The sequence below is a fragment of the Lathamus discolor genome, chromosome 5, assembly GCF_037157495.1.
Source record: "Lathamus discolor isolate bLatDis1 chromosome 5, bLatDis1.hap1, whole genome shotgun sequence".
NCBI lineage: Eukaryota > Metazoa > Chordata > Aves > Psittaciformes > Psittacidae > Lathamus > Lathamus discolor.
In genome coordinates, this window is record NC_088888.1 from 70725032 (window position 1) to 70745494 (window position 20463).

At 39.9% G+C, this 20463-nt stretch overlaps 1 long non-coding RNA gene across 1 annotated transcript; it reads right to left on the reverse strand.

Annotated features, from left to right (window-relative positions):
* Positions 1–4475: 4475 nt before the first annotated feature.
* Positions 4476–11749, reverse strand: LOC136014370 (uncharacterized). The gene is made up of 3 exons (XR_010612664.1): positions 11541–11749; positions 8358–8429; positions 4476–5657 (listed from the first exon to the last, which is right to left on the reverse strand). It is a non-coding gene; the product is annotated as an uncharacterized LOC136014370 (long non-coding RNA).
* Between the last annotated feature and the right edge of the window lie 8714 nt (positions 11750–20463).

Here is a 20463-nt window from a genome sequence, read left to right on the forward strand (position 1 = left end):
AAGGACAAAATAACTTGTCACTTTCTGACTAGGCGGTGGAGATTTCTGGTAAGAGAGGAGGTGCTTTTCTTAATGATGTCAGATATGCAGGTGATGTGGACAGAACCCTGGAGAACAGCCTGTGCCTAAAACCAGCCTAAATTAGAAGCTTAATCACACAGCCAATTTAATAGGTGTAGAAAGACAGACGCCTCCAGAGAACAGTATAAATCTTAGTGCAAGCACATCCTAAAAATAGTTGTGAGAAATCCACACCTGAGCCTGCTCTATGTGCAAGTGGTTTTCCCAAAATGGACAAAGGAAATCTAGGGAAGAATTTAAAAACACATGCCAAGAAATTACTGCATATGCTAGGACAAGGTAATAACATATTCAGAACCCCTCCCATCCCATGTTTTTCTGCATACACAGATGCATAATAATTAGGAAATTTGAGTCAAATTGTAAGTAATAACAACAACATAGAGTAATAAATTCATACAGAATAAATGTAAGCAAAAAAAAATATACAGACCAGAAAAGGAATAATAATTCCTTTTATTTTGAATTTAAGAAGTAATGAGGCATGTTGGCTGTACTAGAAATGGGTGAACACCAGGAGAAAAACAAGGGTACATACACATCAGTGGTAAGATTATATGACGTGGTTTACTGGGAGGTGTCCCTGCCCATGGCAGGGGGGTTGGAACTAGATGATCTTAAGATCCTTTCCAACCCTAACTATTCTATGATTCTATGATTCTGTGTATGTGTATGAGTTTGCAGCCAGTTTTCCCTACTCCCTCACAAGATAACAAAGCAATGAGATCACTTTGAATAGGAAAATATACCTAGAGGAAGGCAGAATATAATTGCCCATGTGGCTGAAGAACCTTGTAATCTTATGGTCATATTTCAGATACCATTTCTATGAGAAGTTATTCTTTGCAGTCTTAGGACTTGACTTTCAAGATAAGGTTTGAATGTATTATTTTATATAAAGCACTCAGACTTTAGCACATTATTCTTCTTTTAAATATACATATTTTTATGTGCTGGTAGTGGTAGTTGCAGACATGCCAAGGCACATAAAAGAGAATGACAGGAAGAGGCAAGGAGCCTCAGGAAATCAGTGGTTTCATGTACACATTTTTTGTGTTCTTGCAGCATTAACATCTCATTTCCACTGTTTCCAGCCTTGGATTTCTTTTGAGCTATGCCAATTAATAAGCTGCTGTCAATCTATTACCTCTGTGCAAACTTCAAAAGTAATGTCTTAAATTAGGATAAGGAAGCAGGGAAGGTATAAATGGCAACTGATAGTGCAGATCTGGTGGTGTCAAAGTCCTGCTAATACAGACTTTTTTCAAGTAAGACAAGCATGTTCCTTCAGTGGTTTTATTTTAAGTGAGGTTGTCGAGTCTGTGACTGACAATATAGGAAATTTCGTAATGCTTATGTGGGCTTCATAGTATCTAGGGAGTTAGGAAAGAAGAACTAAGAATTACCATGGCATTAATGACGCATCTGACATTTGTTTATGCATTCCTATGTCCAGTTTGCATGCAGCTTAGCTCAGTATTCATTTAACAGCTTTGTCTTCTTGTCATTATTTAATTGAAGTGGCAATTTTAATTACATATACATATATATCTTATACATTTTATTTTACATAAAGAAATTTGGTAAATTTCTCTTACATGATTTAGAAATACTTAAGATTGTAACACCTGAAGGAATTGAATAAAGCTGGCTTCAGCTGTCCTATTTGTGCTGTTTTTGTTTTGCTCCTGAGCTGCAGTGGGGTTGCAGAAGATCCTTAAATCCCAGTATATCTGAGAAAACTTTATAGAATCAGAAAGAAGGATGCCAGCTTGCCTTTCCCCCGAATTAAGATTTTGTAGCTTTATTTTGTGATAGTGGTCTTCAGAATGGAAACTGATGCTAACCAGGAGCTGATTTAGCTGCAGCTGGACTTTATTTCTAAATCAGGAAAATGGGTGAGGCAGAACAAATACTATTGCTCTGGAAAAGCAATTACAGGAGTTATAAAATGAACAGACCCTAAAGCCAGGCAGGGTTCTGGTGAGAGTACAGTGGAGGAAATTCAGCTATACTTGGGGGATGTGATGAGCTTGGCTACCCCTCTTTAAACCCTTGCCCACTGGTGCACAGCCTGGCACCTTCCTTTTGCTCAGTGTCCCTCCTGCAGAAAGTTCAGCCTGTTGTCACAGGCATCATTGTTGTTACATGGTCCTTACAAGGAGAACCTGCTCAGCAGGTTCCTTGCCCAGGCATGTGTGACCCCCAAGACATGTGAAGCTTTTCCTCCACCTCAAGCACAAGAAAGGCACAAGAAAAGGAAGTAGCAAAAGTGGGGCCAAGCTTTGATGATCCTGAATGGCATTTCCATTTTCTATTGGCACTCTGTTGGGCTTGTGCCTGTCTTCAGATCCCAGCCCTAAACTTGATAATACTGCTCCCTAAAACCTTGGATCTTGCTTGTGCTCTCACATAGGAACCAGCTTTTCCAATCCACTTGCCTGCCAGCCACTATGGTGGATCACCTCCTTGTCCCCAGACTGAGAAGTCTGCTAGTGGTTAATGAGCTCACTTCAAGAACAGAGATACTGACTGCAAAGTATGATCTTCTTCATCCATTTTTGCCATGAAAAATCCATTCTATAAAGCTCTTTTGCCCTTCAGGAGGAAGAGGGGATGAAGAGGAGGTGATCTAGGGGATGAAGGATGGAACAGCTGCCACCCTGCCATCAGTGTAAAGGCCAAACGTGGCACTCAGAACGCAATCTCAGCTGCTAGAGGGAACATAAGGGAAGGAGAGTATGGTATGAGCATAATGGCCTTTAGCCTGAGGTTGTTTCAGGCTGACTAGAATAGAAGTCAAACACAGGCCAGAAAACACCTCCTGAGTTGCTAAGTCCAGTCCTCTGCTGCCCTGTGTAACCATCATACATAGTTTTCTTCAGAATGCAAGACTCTATAGCTGACTTATCCTAAGAAGATAAACCAGAAAATCTTAGGGTTCATGTTCTTACAAAGAAATGACATGGCAAGGCCTGCAGTGCTAATCTGAAAGTGGAAAACAACATGACTGCTGAAGTCAGAGAATAGTAAGCTATGCTATGTGGAAAATGTGAGTGAAAACAGAAGGTTTTGATGAATGTTATGCAACTCCATCAGTTTAATTTACTGTATTAATTTAGCCATAGCTGCTCTATCTGCAGCAGGTGTGTACAGCCTGCAGAGGGATGTATTTTAAATACTTCTGGACGGAAGAATTTCATTTTTCACTGAGCTGTCTCAATTAATCCCCTAGTCACATCTCCAAAGCTGCGTGCAGAGATGAAAATGCCACCCTGCAAACCTCCAGAGCCAGCATCAGCTAAAGTCATAATTACTTCAGTACACAGTGTTTTTTATAGTACACCTTCTGGAGGGATTTTCTTCACTGGAGAGTTCAGGTGAAGAATTATCTGTTAAATTTGACTGACCCTGTAAGCGTGAATCCTTTCTGAAGCTTAGTAGGTAGAAAGGAGTAGATGAGAGCTCTCTAACCCCAAACTGACAGGATATTAATCATATCTGGATTAGGTCCTCTATCTACGAAGTACAGAAAACAACATTGATGCTGAATTATATCCAGACTTGATCTTCCAAGCCTGTTTCCCGTTTGTGGTAAAGACTATTCCATGTGCCTGATGCCACTGTGTTTGTCATTGTGTTCCTCCAGCAGGAGGGGTATCACAAATGAAAGACGCCTTTTCTTGTTGAAATCTCAGAGTACTTAACCTACTTAATCTCTGTTCTATCAAACCAACTGTTAAGATTCTTTGTTTCTGCAGAGAACAGCCTGCTTTCCTCCTTTAGGCCCACATTTTCCAGCTGGGGAGCATTTCTTCACAAAAAGTCTAGAGCAGAGAGCATGCTTCCTATTTATATTCTGCCATCTGCTGGTACCAGCAATTGAAAGACCACCTGCATCGGAGGCTGCATCTGAAACGTGGTCTTCAGTTGCACTAAATGAACCCAATTTAACTACACAATGTGAACAAGCAGGTGGTTATCTGCTCCTCCATGGAGCTCCATGGGCTGCAGGGGGAGAGCCTGTCTCACTGTGGTCTGCACCATGGGCTGCAGGGAAAACTCTGCTCCAGCACCTGGAGCAGCTCCTCCCCTCCTTCACTGGCCCTGGTGTCTGCAGAGCTGTTTCTCTCACAGTCTCGCTCCTCTCTCTGGCTGCAATTGCTCCTGCACAGTAATTTTTTCCCCTTCTTAACTATGTGATCCCAGAGGTGCTACCAGCTTTGCTGATGGGCTTGGCCTTGGCAAGTAGAGGGTCTGTCTTGGAGCCGGCTGGCATTGACTCTATCAGACACAGGGAAAGCTTCTACCAGCTTCTCACAGAAGCCACCCTTGTAGAGCCTTTCTCCCAGCTCTCCACCCTCTCACCCCCCACCAGCCTTGCCAAGAAAACCCAGTACAAATGAGTAATTGTTTCTGGTTCACCCATTCTACCTTAAAGGACGGTCATTTGTATCCTCTCTCAGTTCTGTCCTTTCAATCAAAGTGTCCTGATTTAGTCACTATTTCCTTGTCAGGAATTTATTCTAGAGCTCTTAGGCAACCATTTCCTATCTTCCATCATCTTTGACATCCTTTCCTGCACCCTTTCCTGTTATTTTCAAGATGAATTGATACCTGGATCTGAAAAAGCATCTGAAAAGAATTTTCAAACTGACACTTTAAAAGTTAAGACAGGAGAGAACACCGGGCATTCATATGCCTGTGGTGTCTTTGCCCTTTGTGTAAAAAGCTCACAGAAATGTTACAGTGCTATCATGAAGCATGCTCTGAGGATTTCCTCGGTGCAAGCCCCTGGGAGGGATATTGAACTGTCATTATTGCAGGTGCATCAGTGAGCAGATACTAACTCTGCAGTTATCAGTCTGGGATATCAGAATGAGTTTTATAGCTATTTACATAGCAATAGATGCAGACAGGCATCTCCCATGGTGCTTGGGAAGAGTCAGACACTTAACACTGTGACTTCAAAAAAAAAGAGGTATAGCCATATCTGTAAATCTCAGTAGGTGCTAGTCGCTACACCTTTGAACCTTCAAAATCTAGCCCTTAGTGTGTGTGTTTCTTCCCTGCCTGTGCAATGGGGGTTGTAAAACCTCCCCACCTCAGAAGAAGGCCTTTAGACTGGCCTTTTCAGTCTTTAAGCTGGATAAACAATGGAGCATGACATTGCAATACAGGAACAGCTGTTAAATGTGCCTAACTACAGCAGGATTTTCTCAAGGTCTGTTTCCTTTACTGAGATTTGTGAGCAATCGCTGACATTTAGTTGCAACTGAGACTGTGAATTTTATGAAGTTTTTCGCAATATAAAATAACATTTTCCTTTGTATTTTATGTAAATATATCCACATGTCTTCTGGCAGCTAAGCACCATTCCCCTTATGAAAACATTTTTTAGCATGGAAACACGCTGTTTTAGCATGCTGGTTTTATGCCCCAGAAACATGCACTATTCTTCTCACTAGATGGAGGTCCAGTGCCATGAAAACTGTAGCTTTCTTGATTCCTCCTGTTAGAGGTTGAAATGATTGCCACAGCAATCTAGGCAAAGCTTTACAGTGTATCTTCGTTTTCTGTAGAGGACAAAGATAAAGCAATGCATATTTATAAATGTTAAAGCTTATAATACCCTCTGGTAATAAAACACTTAGAAAAAGGAATGTAAAAAATGCCATAAAGTTGGAAAGATTTAGATGCAGATGTTCAGATGCAGATGTTTAGAAACAGTGTCGATTTTATAAAATCCAGTTGTACTGAATGAATGAATTTCTTTTGGCAAAAGCAGAGCTATTTAATAGATCACATCTGCCTGGCTGATGCTGCATTGATCCTGACAGCAAATTGCTGTAACTAATCTGTTTTAATTAGGCAGAGTAAGGACTGCCATTTATTTTGCTTTTCAATTTTTTTAGTAATCATCTTTCAGTGCCAGTACATTTAACGCTTATCAGTCCTGGTACCAGAACTAAAGGAGGTAAGATGTTTCTTGAGCAGTACTTTCCAATTGCACAAGTGAGACCTGTTTAAGGCTCCTCCAGTCTTCCAGTGCCTTTGCCTCTCACTTCACAAAATGTCTGTATCCCCTTTGTCCTCTCTAAATATACTTCTTTAATGTTATGTTATGCTTCTCTGAGCACCATTTCTAGGACAGAAAAATATAGAAACAGAATAAAGAATCAAGCAAATAGGGACTTAGTCGAACTTGTTATGTTACTAGTCTGTAAGCTGATGTGCTCTGAGGGTGGTTGGGTCAGTGCTTTAGGTGATGGGAGAAAGAGATCCAGTTTCTCCATCTCCTCCAGACTTTGTTTATGAGAGATCAAATTATTTCAGCTCAAGCATATGAAGGATGTTAAGGCCCAAAAAATAATCTAGGTGTGGTATTTAAGCAGCCACATTCAAGATCTGAATCTTGAAGATCAGATGTTTCTTAGCCTTGCAGTGACTGCAAAGTCTTACAAAACTCTTCACATCTACAACTCTCAGTGTGGTCAGTATCTTCCTGGTGAATGCTGGGTGCAACATACCTACTTCATGTCCAAACCCTAAATGAATTCACAAATTTGGGGTCTTTTAGTGTTTTGTCTAATACTCAGGCCTATTCTGGACTTGGAGGTTTTTGTTTGGGACTTACATGCATAATATAACATAGGTGGTTAATGCCATTGGAGATGCCTTTGGTTATCAAGTCATCAATGTAGAGTAGACAGATATGACACAGTACATTTGGAGATGTGCGTCTTTCTGAGGTGGCATCTGGAAGCAAGACGAGATACCCTGGGGCATGTAAACATGACTGTCTGCCTGTGTTTGGGCACCTAAATTGCTCTTCTTTGCACAATCAAGGCAGTTAAGAACCTAATGAAGAATCAGGTATTCTGCTTAGGAGCCTGGCACGAAAATTTACTGCAACATCGCTAAATGGTTTTTCAGTCATCTCCCTTGGTGGAGGTAAGTATAGGAGCTACCTTATGTGTAAACGAAGGGCCTCAATACTTCACAGAGATGAAAATAAATAACTTGCAGTTTTTGAGGTGCTGAGCTACCAAGGAAATATTGGCTGAGTAAATATTGTCATTAAAAAAACCTAGGTAGGCAGCTCCACATTGCTATCTAGGATGTTTCAGCCCCACTGAACTGCATAGGGCTTGAAGCAGACGCAGTGTTCACGGAATTTTCTGAATTTGGGATGGGTAAAAAAGCATTTAATAATAAAAAGAAGCATGGATGCTTCAACTTGTAATCCATTTAGATCTGAATTCCTAAAATTGTATAAAATTGTTATATAATTTTTGCATTGATCCCTTTGCCGAGTCCCTTCCCCCTGTTATTTTTGATGCTGGCTAATTGTAAACAGGTTCGAAAAAGGGTAGAATACTAAAAGATGTTTTCCTACTAGTTTAATGGAAATAAATATCAGGATAAAGGAGAAATTTATGACTCCTCTGAGGAAGGCACAGCTCATTCATTGTAATCCTCTTTCATAGCAACCTCCTGGATAATAAGTCATGCACGTAACATGCTGGCCAATTCACATGGACCCAGCTCCAGATGACTCATAGTAACTGGTTTCTTCTTCCCAATGGGTACATTATAAGTGCATGTGGACAAGCTGGGGTGAGAAGCAGGACAGGAATAGGAGATACAATATAGATCCATGTTCCCAGGCCTCTTCTATTTCTCTGCTCATGTACCATTTTATTTTGTTATAGATTCAGCAATTACTGTCATATTTCCTCATAATTTTTCTCTCACTGAATACACTGTATTTACTTAAAAACAGTGAATATTTTTCCATGATTTAAAATGTAAGTCTACTATCAAAAATGCAGGTCATGGAGGAGCTAGTCGACTGTGAAGGCAGGCTGAGAGTTTTTCTGCGTAAAAGCACTGTTATTCTTAGTGCTATATGAATTATCTTTGGTCTGATGTACACCACACATATGCCTATAGAAGAGAAAACTTCTGAAGTTTCAGAGATAGTCAAGGTATATTTTCTTTTATGACCCATTTCTAGTTGCTAAGATTATATTTTTCAAAATTGTCCTGAACCCATTGTGTCTTTTTCCAGATTTATACTTTAGCCAATGAGTATCACATTGTCTTTATTAAATAAACTAGTCATACCTTGCCAGTTATTAATTAAAAAAGAAGCAGAATTTATTAAAATCAAAGTCTTTACTGTTATTGACTTTGATTAACAAAATCACTTGTATGGGGGAAAAAACATTGGGATTTTAACATATAGAAATTGTTATACAATGCAATCTCACCTAACACAGAAATGTTAAGCTGGAAAAACAGAAAAATCCAGTGGTCAGGTCTCCCTCGTGACTCTTGCAATGCTGTAAGAGATACAGTAAAAATCTATGAAACACTTCATTAAATAAAACATAAGTTATATGTTTTACATTCAAAAATGTTTTCATTATTCTGTCATGCTGCTTCCTACTCTTCTTCAGTTCACTTTAGGCCAGAAAAGTTTGATTTTCTCTGTTGACACAGAAAGGGATCTAGCCTGTCAGTGAACGTGCACGATGAATCTCCAGGGAAGGGAATGCAATTATGCTGAGTAAGTTTATTTTTTATTGTTTTACTTTATTTGTAATAAATACAAAAGCTTATGGTGCTAAAGGACTGCAGTATAGTTGCGTAAAGATTGATTACAAACTATAAAAGAAATAGAAAATATCACTTGGATATGTACTGAGCCTCTGTTTTTTTCCTAGTTGCTATAGTAATGTTTGGCACCTTGGTTAGTTATTCCAGCAAGCTCTCTCATGCTACATCCCTGGGAGATTTGTCAGTTCAGGAAGACTGAGAACAATAAGTCTGCCTCGGATCTGAAGATAGACCTCATTAGGTTTGAGGATTAGACACAATACCTAGCACAGACACGGGTAATCAGCATACAAGCGTGGAGAGAAATACTAGGATGCTTTTAATGAGGCCACCCATCCCTTCTGCACTCCAAAGACAGCTGGTTGTAAGACTGGTGGGTAACCCTACTGAAACTGCCATCGTAATAATAGCTGCTCATGTTTAAGCCTAGACTAAACCAGCTCAAATGCTTCTACAACTCAGGGAGAGTTGCACTGGCATTCAGAGGACCACAGAAAAAGGTAAGTAACAAAAGGTTGGTTTTTGATACTAAATCAAGTCTTTGAACCATTTTTGCTCTGAGAAGTGCAAGTTCTAGAGGACTTACACAGGAGTAGCTCTTTGCAGGTGCTGCTCCTTTCCTTTTGTCTTTTCACTGCCAACTAAATTGTCAGTGTATTTACTGTTCTGGGAAGGATGAGAAAATAGTGTTACATGGCACTGTCACTATTCTCAGTTTTCCTGCCTGGCTTGTGGAGTAGATGTTTTTTCTTAATAACCGAGTCTTTGGCCAATTCAGTGAGAATATCAGGTATTTTACAACAGATAAGGCATGTGCCAGTTTCTCTGTGCCGTAGAGAAGCATCCCCCCAACTTGAATTAAACTGCTGAAGACTTTGAAAGCTGAACATTAACAAAAGCTAAGGTAGTAACAAAAAATATCTTTTAGGTCGTGCTGTGGTTTTCCTTCTGTTGTTTTTCATCTCATGACTGAGGCCTTCCAGTTTTGGACTCTGCCATTGGCCATATCCCCCTAAATTCATATTTTTTGAAGTTCCTTGGCAAGTTGTCAGGAAGATCAGTGAGGGAAAAGGGATTTTGGAGCTTCTGCTGTCAGAGTCAGCCGCAGTTCACTCCTTCCTTAAAAATCTTTCACTCGCTCTTAATATTTTTTGTGTGTGTGCGCGCAGACCTGCCTGGAGTCCTAGTACACCTCTTGAGAGTGCTGTATTTATAATAATTGCATTATAACTCTACATTAATTAACACCATGGATGTGAAAAGTTGAGAATCTGTGACTTCACAAATGACAATTTCCAAATAGATCTTTTTTGTTCTTGAGAAGCATGTGCTCAGTCAGTAGGAAAGTTACAGTCTGGTAAAACTGATTGCTTTGGGTTTCTCCATGAAGTGCCTAACAAAAGTTTTAGGGAGCAGTTGAACTGAAACCAGAAATTTTAGGTAGAGCTCACATTCCTTCCCGAGTGTCATTAATGATAACTCTGTGCACAGGGAACTGTTTTTAGGAATCTAAGTTCCAAGAATCTATTATAAACTTTGTCAGGAACCATGACAACCCCCAAGGTTTTAGGAATGCAAAGTTGACTTTAACTTGGATCTGTCCACTTGGATCTCTCTATTTTGGATCTGGTTTATGTTGTGTTGGCCTTTTTCTCATGCACATTTGCTCATAAGGGGTAGTCAGTCAAGGGATTAACACAAGAGCTTATGAAGTCTAATGTAAATGGCATCTTTTTCTTGCAATGATTTCAGGTGGATGCTCTCCATGATATAGCTGTCCCATGACCAAAAGGGTGTTAGTATTGGTAAAAAGAAAAAAGGCAGGAAGGCGGGGTTGGCCTGTCTGGTGGTGCAGCACAGACTGTGAAGTCTAGTTACATAGAACACTGCAAAGAAAATGATCAATGAAGACTATTAGGAATTAAACTGAGTAAGAGGTCACATGGAAGAAGCTTTTTTCACTTGGTGAGGATGATAAAGACATTGCATGGGAAATCAGTTTTATAACAAGCTGTAAAATGAAGGTTATCTTACTAGCTGTGTAAGGGAGGAGAAGGAGTTAGAGCAATGTTTCATAAGATAAAACGCTGAGGAGTGGACTATAGTCCTGACTGCTCCAGGTCAGTATTTCTTAACCTGGGAGTTGCTAGAAACAGCCAGTGAGGCACGAAACACTTCCTGTCTCCTAAGCAGCGCTTACAAATTGAGGTGGGAAAGGTTTCTTGACAGACTGAAAGGAATTAGTATCTCAGAAGAAGTTGATCAAGTCCCAGTGAATGCTTCAAAGTAGTGAAGATGCTGAGATGTCCTATCTGAACAGCTTTATTTTGTATGCTATTAGTTTAGGCTCCCTCTTGCAAAATGAGTACCCCTTTGTTTTGAGAGGGGGGTACTCCTGCAGAAGGGGATGGTAAAGCAATTCAACCAAAGTGTTTTGCTGAGGTGGAATGGGCTTACAGTGTTCTAGCAAACTGGGGGAACTACAACCAATTTAGGGGGCCTCATCTGAAGATTTGAGGTTGAAAATCCTTGCCAGAGTAAACTTATACTAGACTGGAAGGTGAAGAATTGTGCTTTTGCATATATTAGATGTCCAACAATTTCACAAATACCAAATCAATTATGCTATATAGGTGTCCAAATTACGGGGTGCTCAGGGCTCCTGTCAGGATCCTCTAATGTCCTTTCTGCTTTATACGGACTGAGAGCAGTTTCAGAGGGTAAACAACACAGGGTGAGCAAAGGCACAGATAAATATCCAGTATCTAAAACTCAGATGCATTTGCAGGATTTTCAGATCATTATAAATATAGAAATTTTAAAGTATTTCTTACCTTCACCTCTTCCCTCTGCTCCTCATGCTTTTTGTGTTTGTACCGGAATAAGTACCTGTGTTTAAAACTGGCACTGTTTACAGTCTTGGACTTCTTTTTATCTTTAATCTGGTTGTAGTAGAAAGCTTTTCCTTTCAGCATTTGCTTTCTGAAGTTACACAAGTTGAACAGATGTTGTCTTTTTAATTTATTTAAAAACAATTGCCAATTACCTGCACATCTGCAGTCCATCCTGCCAATTACCAGAGCCTGCTCTTGTGCTGGCAATCAATGAAGTGCAATGTAGCCCAAGGCAGAACATTTGCCTATGAAGAAACCTAGTTTACTTTAGAGAAAGTGTGCACTAAATGCTAAGACTGTACCCAAGATGCACTTGGAATGCTGCTCAGAAAATATTTCTGTTAATAGTTTACTGATGTCATTAATGATTTTCTGGTTAACTGCCTTCCTTGTGCTGGTGTTATGAGGGAGAGTCAGATCACCCAGCTGATCTGGATGGAAATCGTATTCACCAGTTGGTTTTAATCTCCAAATGGTGTAAAAAAGGTCTTACTCTGGGCAGCTCTGGTAACTGTAGCTAGATTTCATAATCTGAAGGGGAGGGAAAGAGTTTGGTATGCGTTCAAGAAGTGGAAGACCTGCTACAGAAGAGCACTGTGGTTAGAGAGATCTAAAAAGGCATGTCAAATCTTGACTAAGCAACAGCAGTGTGCCCTGTGTTTCAGGAAAAGGCCTAACATGGTACAAGTCCCGCTGCCTGCACCCAAGCTGAATGATGAGTGCGTGCTATCTGACTTGAGTATGTGGATTTCCTTCTGGTGGAGTGAAAGTACAAGAAGAAAGGGTAAGATGGGAAGAACAATGATGCATATGTCTGGATGTTGCTCTGACATGGGGCTGGGTACAGATGTGCTTAACGGGCTCACCCAAACTGAGAAGCTTAAGGTGCTGCTTGAATCTCCTTATTTAGGTAGAACTGCTCAGGTCCACTGGGTGTTTTGGTGACTGGGGTAAACAGAGCCATCTCAACAGAAATGATTGCGAAAGAGGAGGGAGGGAAGTAAGGGAGGGATATCATCTGCCTAAATTTGGTGCCCAGCTTGTGCCTTCATTTCAGATGCCTAGTGGTGCAGTCCTACTAGGGCACATGCATAAGATCCCCAAGTTATTGGCAAAGAAGAGCTCTTAGAATTTGTCCAGAGGTCAGCTGGGGACCTACAAATAATACCGGTGATTGTGACCTTAGATTACCAACAAGAACTTGCTGTAAATTGCTGTAAATTACTGTAAATTTTAGACCTGTCCTAATGTACGTGTTTTCCCAAGAACAAAAATAAAGCTGAAGTGTAGGGAGGTAGGACTCCATAATCAGACACAGTTACTAAGCATCCAATCATTCACAGCAGTGAACTCTAAAGCCAATGCCCCTTTTACAAACTATCTTCCAAAATTTGACTTCTGCTTGTTGCACAGCCTGCTCAGAAAAGAAACCCAGTCTGGTGACTGAATGCTTCACATGGGTTGAAATCAGCTATCTCTGAAGTTTGTTAACACCGGTTTGGAAGCTGGGTTGTATATGCCTTGGGAGAGTATTATATGAAGCTGCAGGAGAAATTAGAGATTGTCAGCTATGTAAAGTTTTAGTAAGCTTAAGAACAGCTGGGAGCAATTAAGCTGAGGCTGGAGGAAGATGTAGGAGAAGAGACAGGGAACTATTGTAGGTAATCAGATCTGTCAAGGCTTTAGGTTGAACATATTTAATTGAAAATATTTAGTGTAGTCTGCAGCATAAGTGTAAGGTATAAGTGAACTGGATTATCCTTCTGTTGCCTGAACTTTTCAGGAACCCCATATAATCTGGTAGGGTGTGTATTTGTCCAGTAGAGCAGACCAAGGTACAGAATAGGCTGGTTGACTGAAATAAGATTTTATGTTCTACTTAGGCCTTCCCCTACAAGGGTGGTGATAGCAAAAGCCTCGTTTTGTTGCCTGAACTAATACTGTTTGGGTAGGGTGGAAATGTGCAGGAATTATATTATCCCACTCCAGAATTAGAAACCAGTCATGAAACTGGGAAAACACTCACTGGCAGGAACAAATGTTCTCGTATACTAGAGAACATGAAGAATTATTTTTCATTTTAGTTCAAATGTATTCGAATACATTTGTATTTTGTAACATTTTTAATTAGAAGCTTTATATTAGAACCCTGACACTCTATGAGAAATGTCATTGTGGGTTGAAAGGATCAACTCTGAATAAGTGGCTTAAAATTGGTTTTGATTAATTTCAATGTGAACTGAACATCAATTGTTTCTGTAAGTCTTGCCTGAATCTTGATTATCCTTATCTTACACATTTTCTTTTTGAGTATATTAAGCTTTCTTTTTTTTTTTTTAATTTTCAGACAATAGTCACGATTTTTCAATATTTGTTATTTTCCTTTTGGTACCATTACCTTCTTTTTGTTTTATTTTGTGTTGTTTCCCTGCATGTCAGAAAAGCTTCAATTATATCAGGCTTTGAGGGGGAAAATGATGGATCTTGGACTTTATGATAAATATACTATTTACTGCATTGCATCAGTTTTTTTCTTCACTTAATCTTTTTTCTCTTCTTCTTGATGAGAATGCCAGATCTCTCGATGCCAGACTGTGAGTGGGTCCTAGTCACTTTAGAAAAGGCCTTTTCCACTGTGTTAGCAATGAACTGGCAGAGTTCAGTTAGAGCATGTTCCATTGCCTGCTTTAGAGCTTTTCTGCTTTTCTTCCCAGACATCTGGGCTATTGGCTTAGTGAGAGAGAGACTGGACTTACTGTCCTAGTAATCACGGGATTAACCACAGAACACTTCAAAAATTATTTCTCTGATGATGTAGCCCAGCTTTTCCTTCAGTGAACACTCATGGCCACTGAGAATCCATTCTTCTCATCCGCTTTTCCAACACATTGCTTTATTTTGGCAAAGTTTATGTAGTTCTTAGTGTTCCATTGTCCACAAGGCCTCAGATGTTTATTTCTCTGCAGTTTTACATGGGATACAGTGATAGGTCAAAGCTGCGATTTAAGCAGTATGATCCAATGAGACAGTGGGAATTTTCTTTTGCTTTAGTAAATACATGGGTTTGTTTACTCAATACCACATAAACTGTATCCAAGCAAAACTTAATTAGATGCTCTGCCAGGAAAAAGCTATGAGAAGAAAGGAATGGATAACAGCTGGTTTTGTCAGCTGTTGCAGTTTTCAGACATACAAAGGTAAGAGAAGTGTGACTGCTTTATTTCCACCAAAAGAGTAAACGGGTGAACAAGCATGACTTCTTCACTTAGGTTATCTTATCTAGCATGACAGGATTGAAGACAATCTTATTTGGTGGTAATTCACGTTGAAGTTCATGTGCTGGGTCTAAATCCTTTGCAATTTCATTATATCAACAGATTTGTGGCCATAGAATTTTTCCTATGTCAAGGACATTAAATAAAAAAAACCAAAAAACAAAAAGCAAGATCTTCACACAAATATATTTACTAAATGGGTTTCTATTGATTTATTATTATTATTATTATTGTTTTTGTTGTTGTTCTTCATGCAGTCCTAAAATGCATTTTTTTCTGGCGTGCCCAAATCTTGATTTTTCTATTTTACATATTTTTACCGCACTTAGATCTTGATGACTTCTTTTTGAAAGAGCTGTTTATGTAGCAAACCTCCCCTTCCTCCCCTCCCCTAACATTCACAATGGCAGCTGCTACTTTGACTTGCTTTTTCCATAGGTACACTTTGTTGCTGCCATCCCCTGCATGGAAAGCTGTCGTTTGGTTCCCAGTATGTGGTAGCTGATGAGGTTTGATGTTGTGCAGCTTGGAATAAGTTGGAGTATCACCAGCTGAGCACCAGCTGTGCTTTGTTGCCAAGGCAATTTGTCACCTGTAAAATACTGCACCTTACTGTCCCATTGCAATTTACCATTATCTTGCACAGAAATATTCTTTATTTGTCGCCTAAAGGAAGACTTTGTGTGCTGAGCTTGCTTCAGCCAGTTCTTCTAGCACTGGATGGAAGAATAGAAAGGAAATGCTAAACTGCTTTTTCCTTTATATATTCTTTTAAATTACTCCAGAATTAGCATTAGTTTCAAGAGACCAGTAGGTGCTGTTCATCAATGAGAAAGCAAGTGGTTAAAACTGCACCAGCTCTGGTGCAGTAGTGTAAATACAGTATTGACATACCGGGCTGTTGTAGATCAGCCTCTGAGGCTGGCATAGCTGCAAATCAAACTTCTCATATTGACAAACTGGTTATCACTGAGATCACCCTGAAGATGACATCTGAGAACATCCAATGCAAACATGCTACAGGGGTCAAAAATGGATTTACTTTTTAGCTTGGCCTATTCAGTCAGTCCTATTGTACTTCAGTCCTGGTTTGGCTGTCACAAGCAGCCTCTCATCTGAAGTTTAATCCTTTGGTAATGAATTGTTTTCTCCCATGTGCTTGTGCAGCTGACTCACCCTACAGTGAAGTTTTATGTGGTTCTGCAATGTGACAAATATGTTAATGTATGCAGAACAATGCTTCCAGTCCTGGCAGATATTTGCTGTGTCCATAATGTCAATAATGACAAACTACTTGCATGCTATAAAGTACTCTGATAAGACTATATGCTACAGCTCACTGAACTTAAAGTTGATTCTGCCTAATGATCAAAACCCAAAGAACAACTCTTTCTGCCTTTCTGTAGCAGTAATTTAATAAGGTAAAATACCATTAAATTCAATGAGGTGTGATTAACACAGAAGCGAGAAGTCCATAAAAATGTGATCTTGCACTTTGTTGTTATGTCTCATGGGTATTTAGGTGCTTTGGAGAAAATGATTAGGGAGGTGGAAACTGAACTTTTTTCAGCTTTTCAAAAAAAAAATCTCTAGCTGACGTCCCATTTAGGGGCCAAGTACTACATTCACATATAGTGGCAGCATAACAGTTGCTGAGATTTTTATTTATGGCCATATGCATTTCTAATGCCAAGCATAATTTATATCCTTGAATTTTGCATATTTAAGGGAAAATGAAGTTGACAAAGATTATGAAATAAAACTCAATCAAATTGTGTTTCTATGTTGGTAGAATAGCTCTTGAGGAGACAGAATGTTCCCAGAAGATGCTAAAACAAACATGCAAGCAGAACTCTAAATTAGGACCAAGGCAAGAGTTCAAGTGCTTTATTTTCTTTCTGAGACAGGCAGCTTAACTGTTTGCTTCAAAGATACAGATCAAATAAATCCAGAAAGTTATATTGCCTTGCTGAATCACTGTCTGAAAGGTTATTTTAACTATGTCGGAATACAAGCTTGAGGTCCATTCAGGGTAATTCACTGTGCAGATAAAAGACAAGGCTAACCCTCATATATCAGTAGAAATAAAAAAGTTTAAACATGGAAGAAAGAAACGTCTGTATTAATGGGCACCAAATGTCTTAACTTCAGCTTTATCAATGGTGTTAATGGCAATTTTTATTATCAACGGGTGTAAGTATGGTTTTAGATGATGATGGCCGAGTTAGCTTTGCAGGAGCAGTTCTTGAAAACCCCAGTACCTCTATACTGCACATGTGTATATATGTATGCATGCAAGTATTTTGTAGACAAGAGACTGTAGGTTAAATTCAGCACAGAATCAGTTTGCATGGTCTGGTTTAGAGGTTAGAGGCAATTTAACCCTGTGAGTTTAAACGTATGTCTGAACTGAGTGGCACCTGGCAAGCCTCACAAGCATGCATAGCAGAAAAACATTAAAAAAAAGTATTGCATCAGCCTGTGAGGTTTAATGCCATTTATAAAAGAGGGTCATAAGACAGCTGCTAGCATGCTCACACTTGCTGCATATGACCAAAAGCATATGTACAATGATGAATCTGGGTCAGAGTCAGGCTGTCTGGCAGAAAACTGAGCGCAGCTGGGCTGACCACAGAGAAGCCATTTTCCAAAACCTGGGCTTTGTGCACAGCTTGTTGAGGGTCATGTGCTCCTGTCTTTCTCAATGGGCTCTCATGAGAGTCAGCCCCAAACTGACCTAATTAAATGTCTATGGTAGGAGGCTGCTGCCTCTGAGATGTGTCTGGAATGAGCTACTGGAGGAAATGATTCATCCTGTCTGTGAGCAGAATGTTTGACATTCACTGGTTTGTCAAAGCTTTGCTACAGTAATGTGAGTTTGGAGCACTGCAGAGGACATAACAGGAAAGTTCTGGAGAACACTGCTGTCTGAGTGGAAGGTGGCTGTGATCAGTGTTGGTGCTTCTTCCAGCAAAACTACTCATGCTCCCAGATCATGGCATGGTCTCTTAGAACAAATCTCTCTACCCTGTTCGCTATGATTTCAGTTTAGCTGTGGTAACCACGAGCAGAAAGATGGACATTCAAACGGAGGGGTAATAAATGTTCAACCCCAAAACCTCATCTGTCAATGCTCTCAAACAGAACTTTTGCATGAAAAACATTTGTTGTAGTCTGTGACAAATTAAAAGCAAACTAAACATTTTCGCCTCTTTTTAAATGAAAATAAACATTACCAGGATATGACAATTGATTAATCCTGGTTGACGTTTGGATGAATATTCTTTACATAAAATAAACCTAGCTCTTGCACTATGTTTTTAGGAACATATACAGTAGGCCTTGTTTATTTTTAAGTAAAGATTTACTAAAAAGTCCTGAAACTTCTCAAGGGTTAGATTAATGGTGCACTTGCCACCATCAGTGCTGTGACGGCATGTTTGGCTGGGTCTGGCTGACCTAAAGAGGTAAATTGATTCTTCCCTTCCCTTCACCTATTATTCTGATAAATCCTAAATCAGCAAATAGGGGAGAAGAGAAGAGCTTAGCCGGACATCTAAAGTAACAGACTTTTTTCTGAGTGCCAGTAGCTGTTAAGACTATATGAGCTCTGGGATGAAGCAGTCCAAGATTTGGCCGCTTTGATGTTCTTTGCAGTTGTGAGCAAGTGAAGTCTTTTGTACTTGAACTGTTTTGCTACTTATGTGGCTATTGTCAGTTTTCAGAGAAGAGAAAGAAAAAGCAAACTTGTCTGATAGGAGGAGAAGGAGGATGAAAAGAGCTACCATTTCACTGGTCTTGAAGTAGCTGCTGATGCAGGTGTCCAGTAGCACCCCCTGGACCAACTCGCCTGGCCTCTCCTCAGAGAAATGCTCCAAACCTCTTGGCTTGCTGGCCCTCTGCCTGATTAACTCGGTCCAGGTTAGCAAGGTCTCTCTTGTACTGGGAAGCCCAAAATTGGACATAAGACTCTGAATGCAATATCACCAGTGCTGAAGAGAGGGCAAACATCACATACCTTGACTTGCTAGCAATAATCTTCCTAATGCAGATCAAGATGTGCTTGGCTTCCTTCCCTGCAAGGGTGTATCGCTGGCTCATGTTCAGCTTATTGTCCACCAGGACTCTTAGGTCTTTTTCTACAAAGCCACAGCCTGGACTCAAACCTGTACTAGTGTATGGAGTTGTTCTGGCATATTCTGTGCTTCCCACTGTGGATATAATGAGGTTCCTGTTGGCCCATTTTTCCAGCCCTTTCTTAATGCAGCTCAGCTTTCTGGCATATGAGCTACACCCTAGAATTTGGCATGCTCCACAGCTTGCTGGGGTACATTCTCTCTTGTTACCTGGGTTGCTAGAAAGGTTAAGCAATACTAGTTCTAGTAAGTGTTTCAAAATGCGTCTATATGGTTAAGAGAACTGTATTTTTGTGTTTTGTCTTATTCCCACTATGCTTGCTGAGGTTTCTAAGAAAGTGAGATTTCTGTTTCACTGCAGGGTAAAGAATGGCAGCTATGTGCCCATTTCTCCCCTCTTCCCAACTGTCCATGACTCTGTAAATAGGTTGATCAATTTATTTAGCTGCTATTCTGTACCTTTAAAATGTGGTTAATATTTCCAAAGCATTGTGGACTGCTGTACTGAAAACCTGCCAAATATTATTAAATAGAGATTTGTGCTTCTGGAATTTAAAAATAAAAGATATGAAAGGAAAATCACAGTTAAATAACTGTGTTTATGAGCATAATTCCAATGCTAAATGTATCATTGTCAGAAAAGCCTCCATCTTTTCTCTTAGGATGGTCCTAAAAAAGCATCTCTCTCCCATCCCAGATGTCGAACCAATTCGTGAGCTCTGGATGATCTTCAAAACCAAACCTAGGACACTAGCCAGTACTGAGACATCTGATGCATAGGTTCCCTTGACCTTGAATAGTCCTCATGACATGACCACAAGTCTGCAGCTTTTGAGGACAGCCTCAAACTGTACTTTTTCCTTCCCAAGCAGATCGTACAAGCAGAGCCTAGGTGTGCTGATAGACTGTCAGTAAAAGCTCAGTCTCAAAGAGGAGATGTACTCCTAGTCAGTATTAGCAGGACCTTACCTCCATGCACATCAGAAGCATCAGGATGGTTTTATATTTGACTTTGGTATTAAAGATAGTGAATGTTGCTTAACAAGTAGTATTGGTATCTCTGATGATTTACTGGCTTGCATGACAACTGGTAGGGTAAAAAGAAAACTGTTGTAGGTTCTCTTCGTCACACAATTTCACAGTGACATGCAGTAATTGTTCAGGTAACTGGCCATGTCCTGAACTTATAGGTGATCTTGGAGTGGTGGACTTTCTCTGACATCTTTTCTGTCAAGTAATATGCAACAATACTAAGTAACTCTGTTTCAAGAGAGATAACTTCCAATCTCAGAAATGTAGAAATAGCAAAAGGGTCACGCTGAATATTTGTATTTCCAATATACTGGCACATGTTTTGCGACAAATTTAATGATCAACTTAATGAGAGTTAGCTGCAGTGGTCTGCATGTAAATGATGGGCTCTATGAAGAGTCCTTTGTGAGAGGTACCATA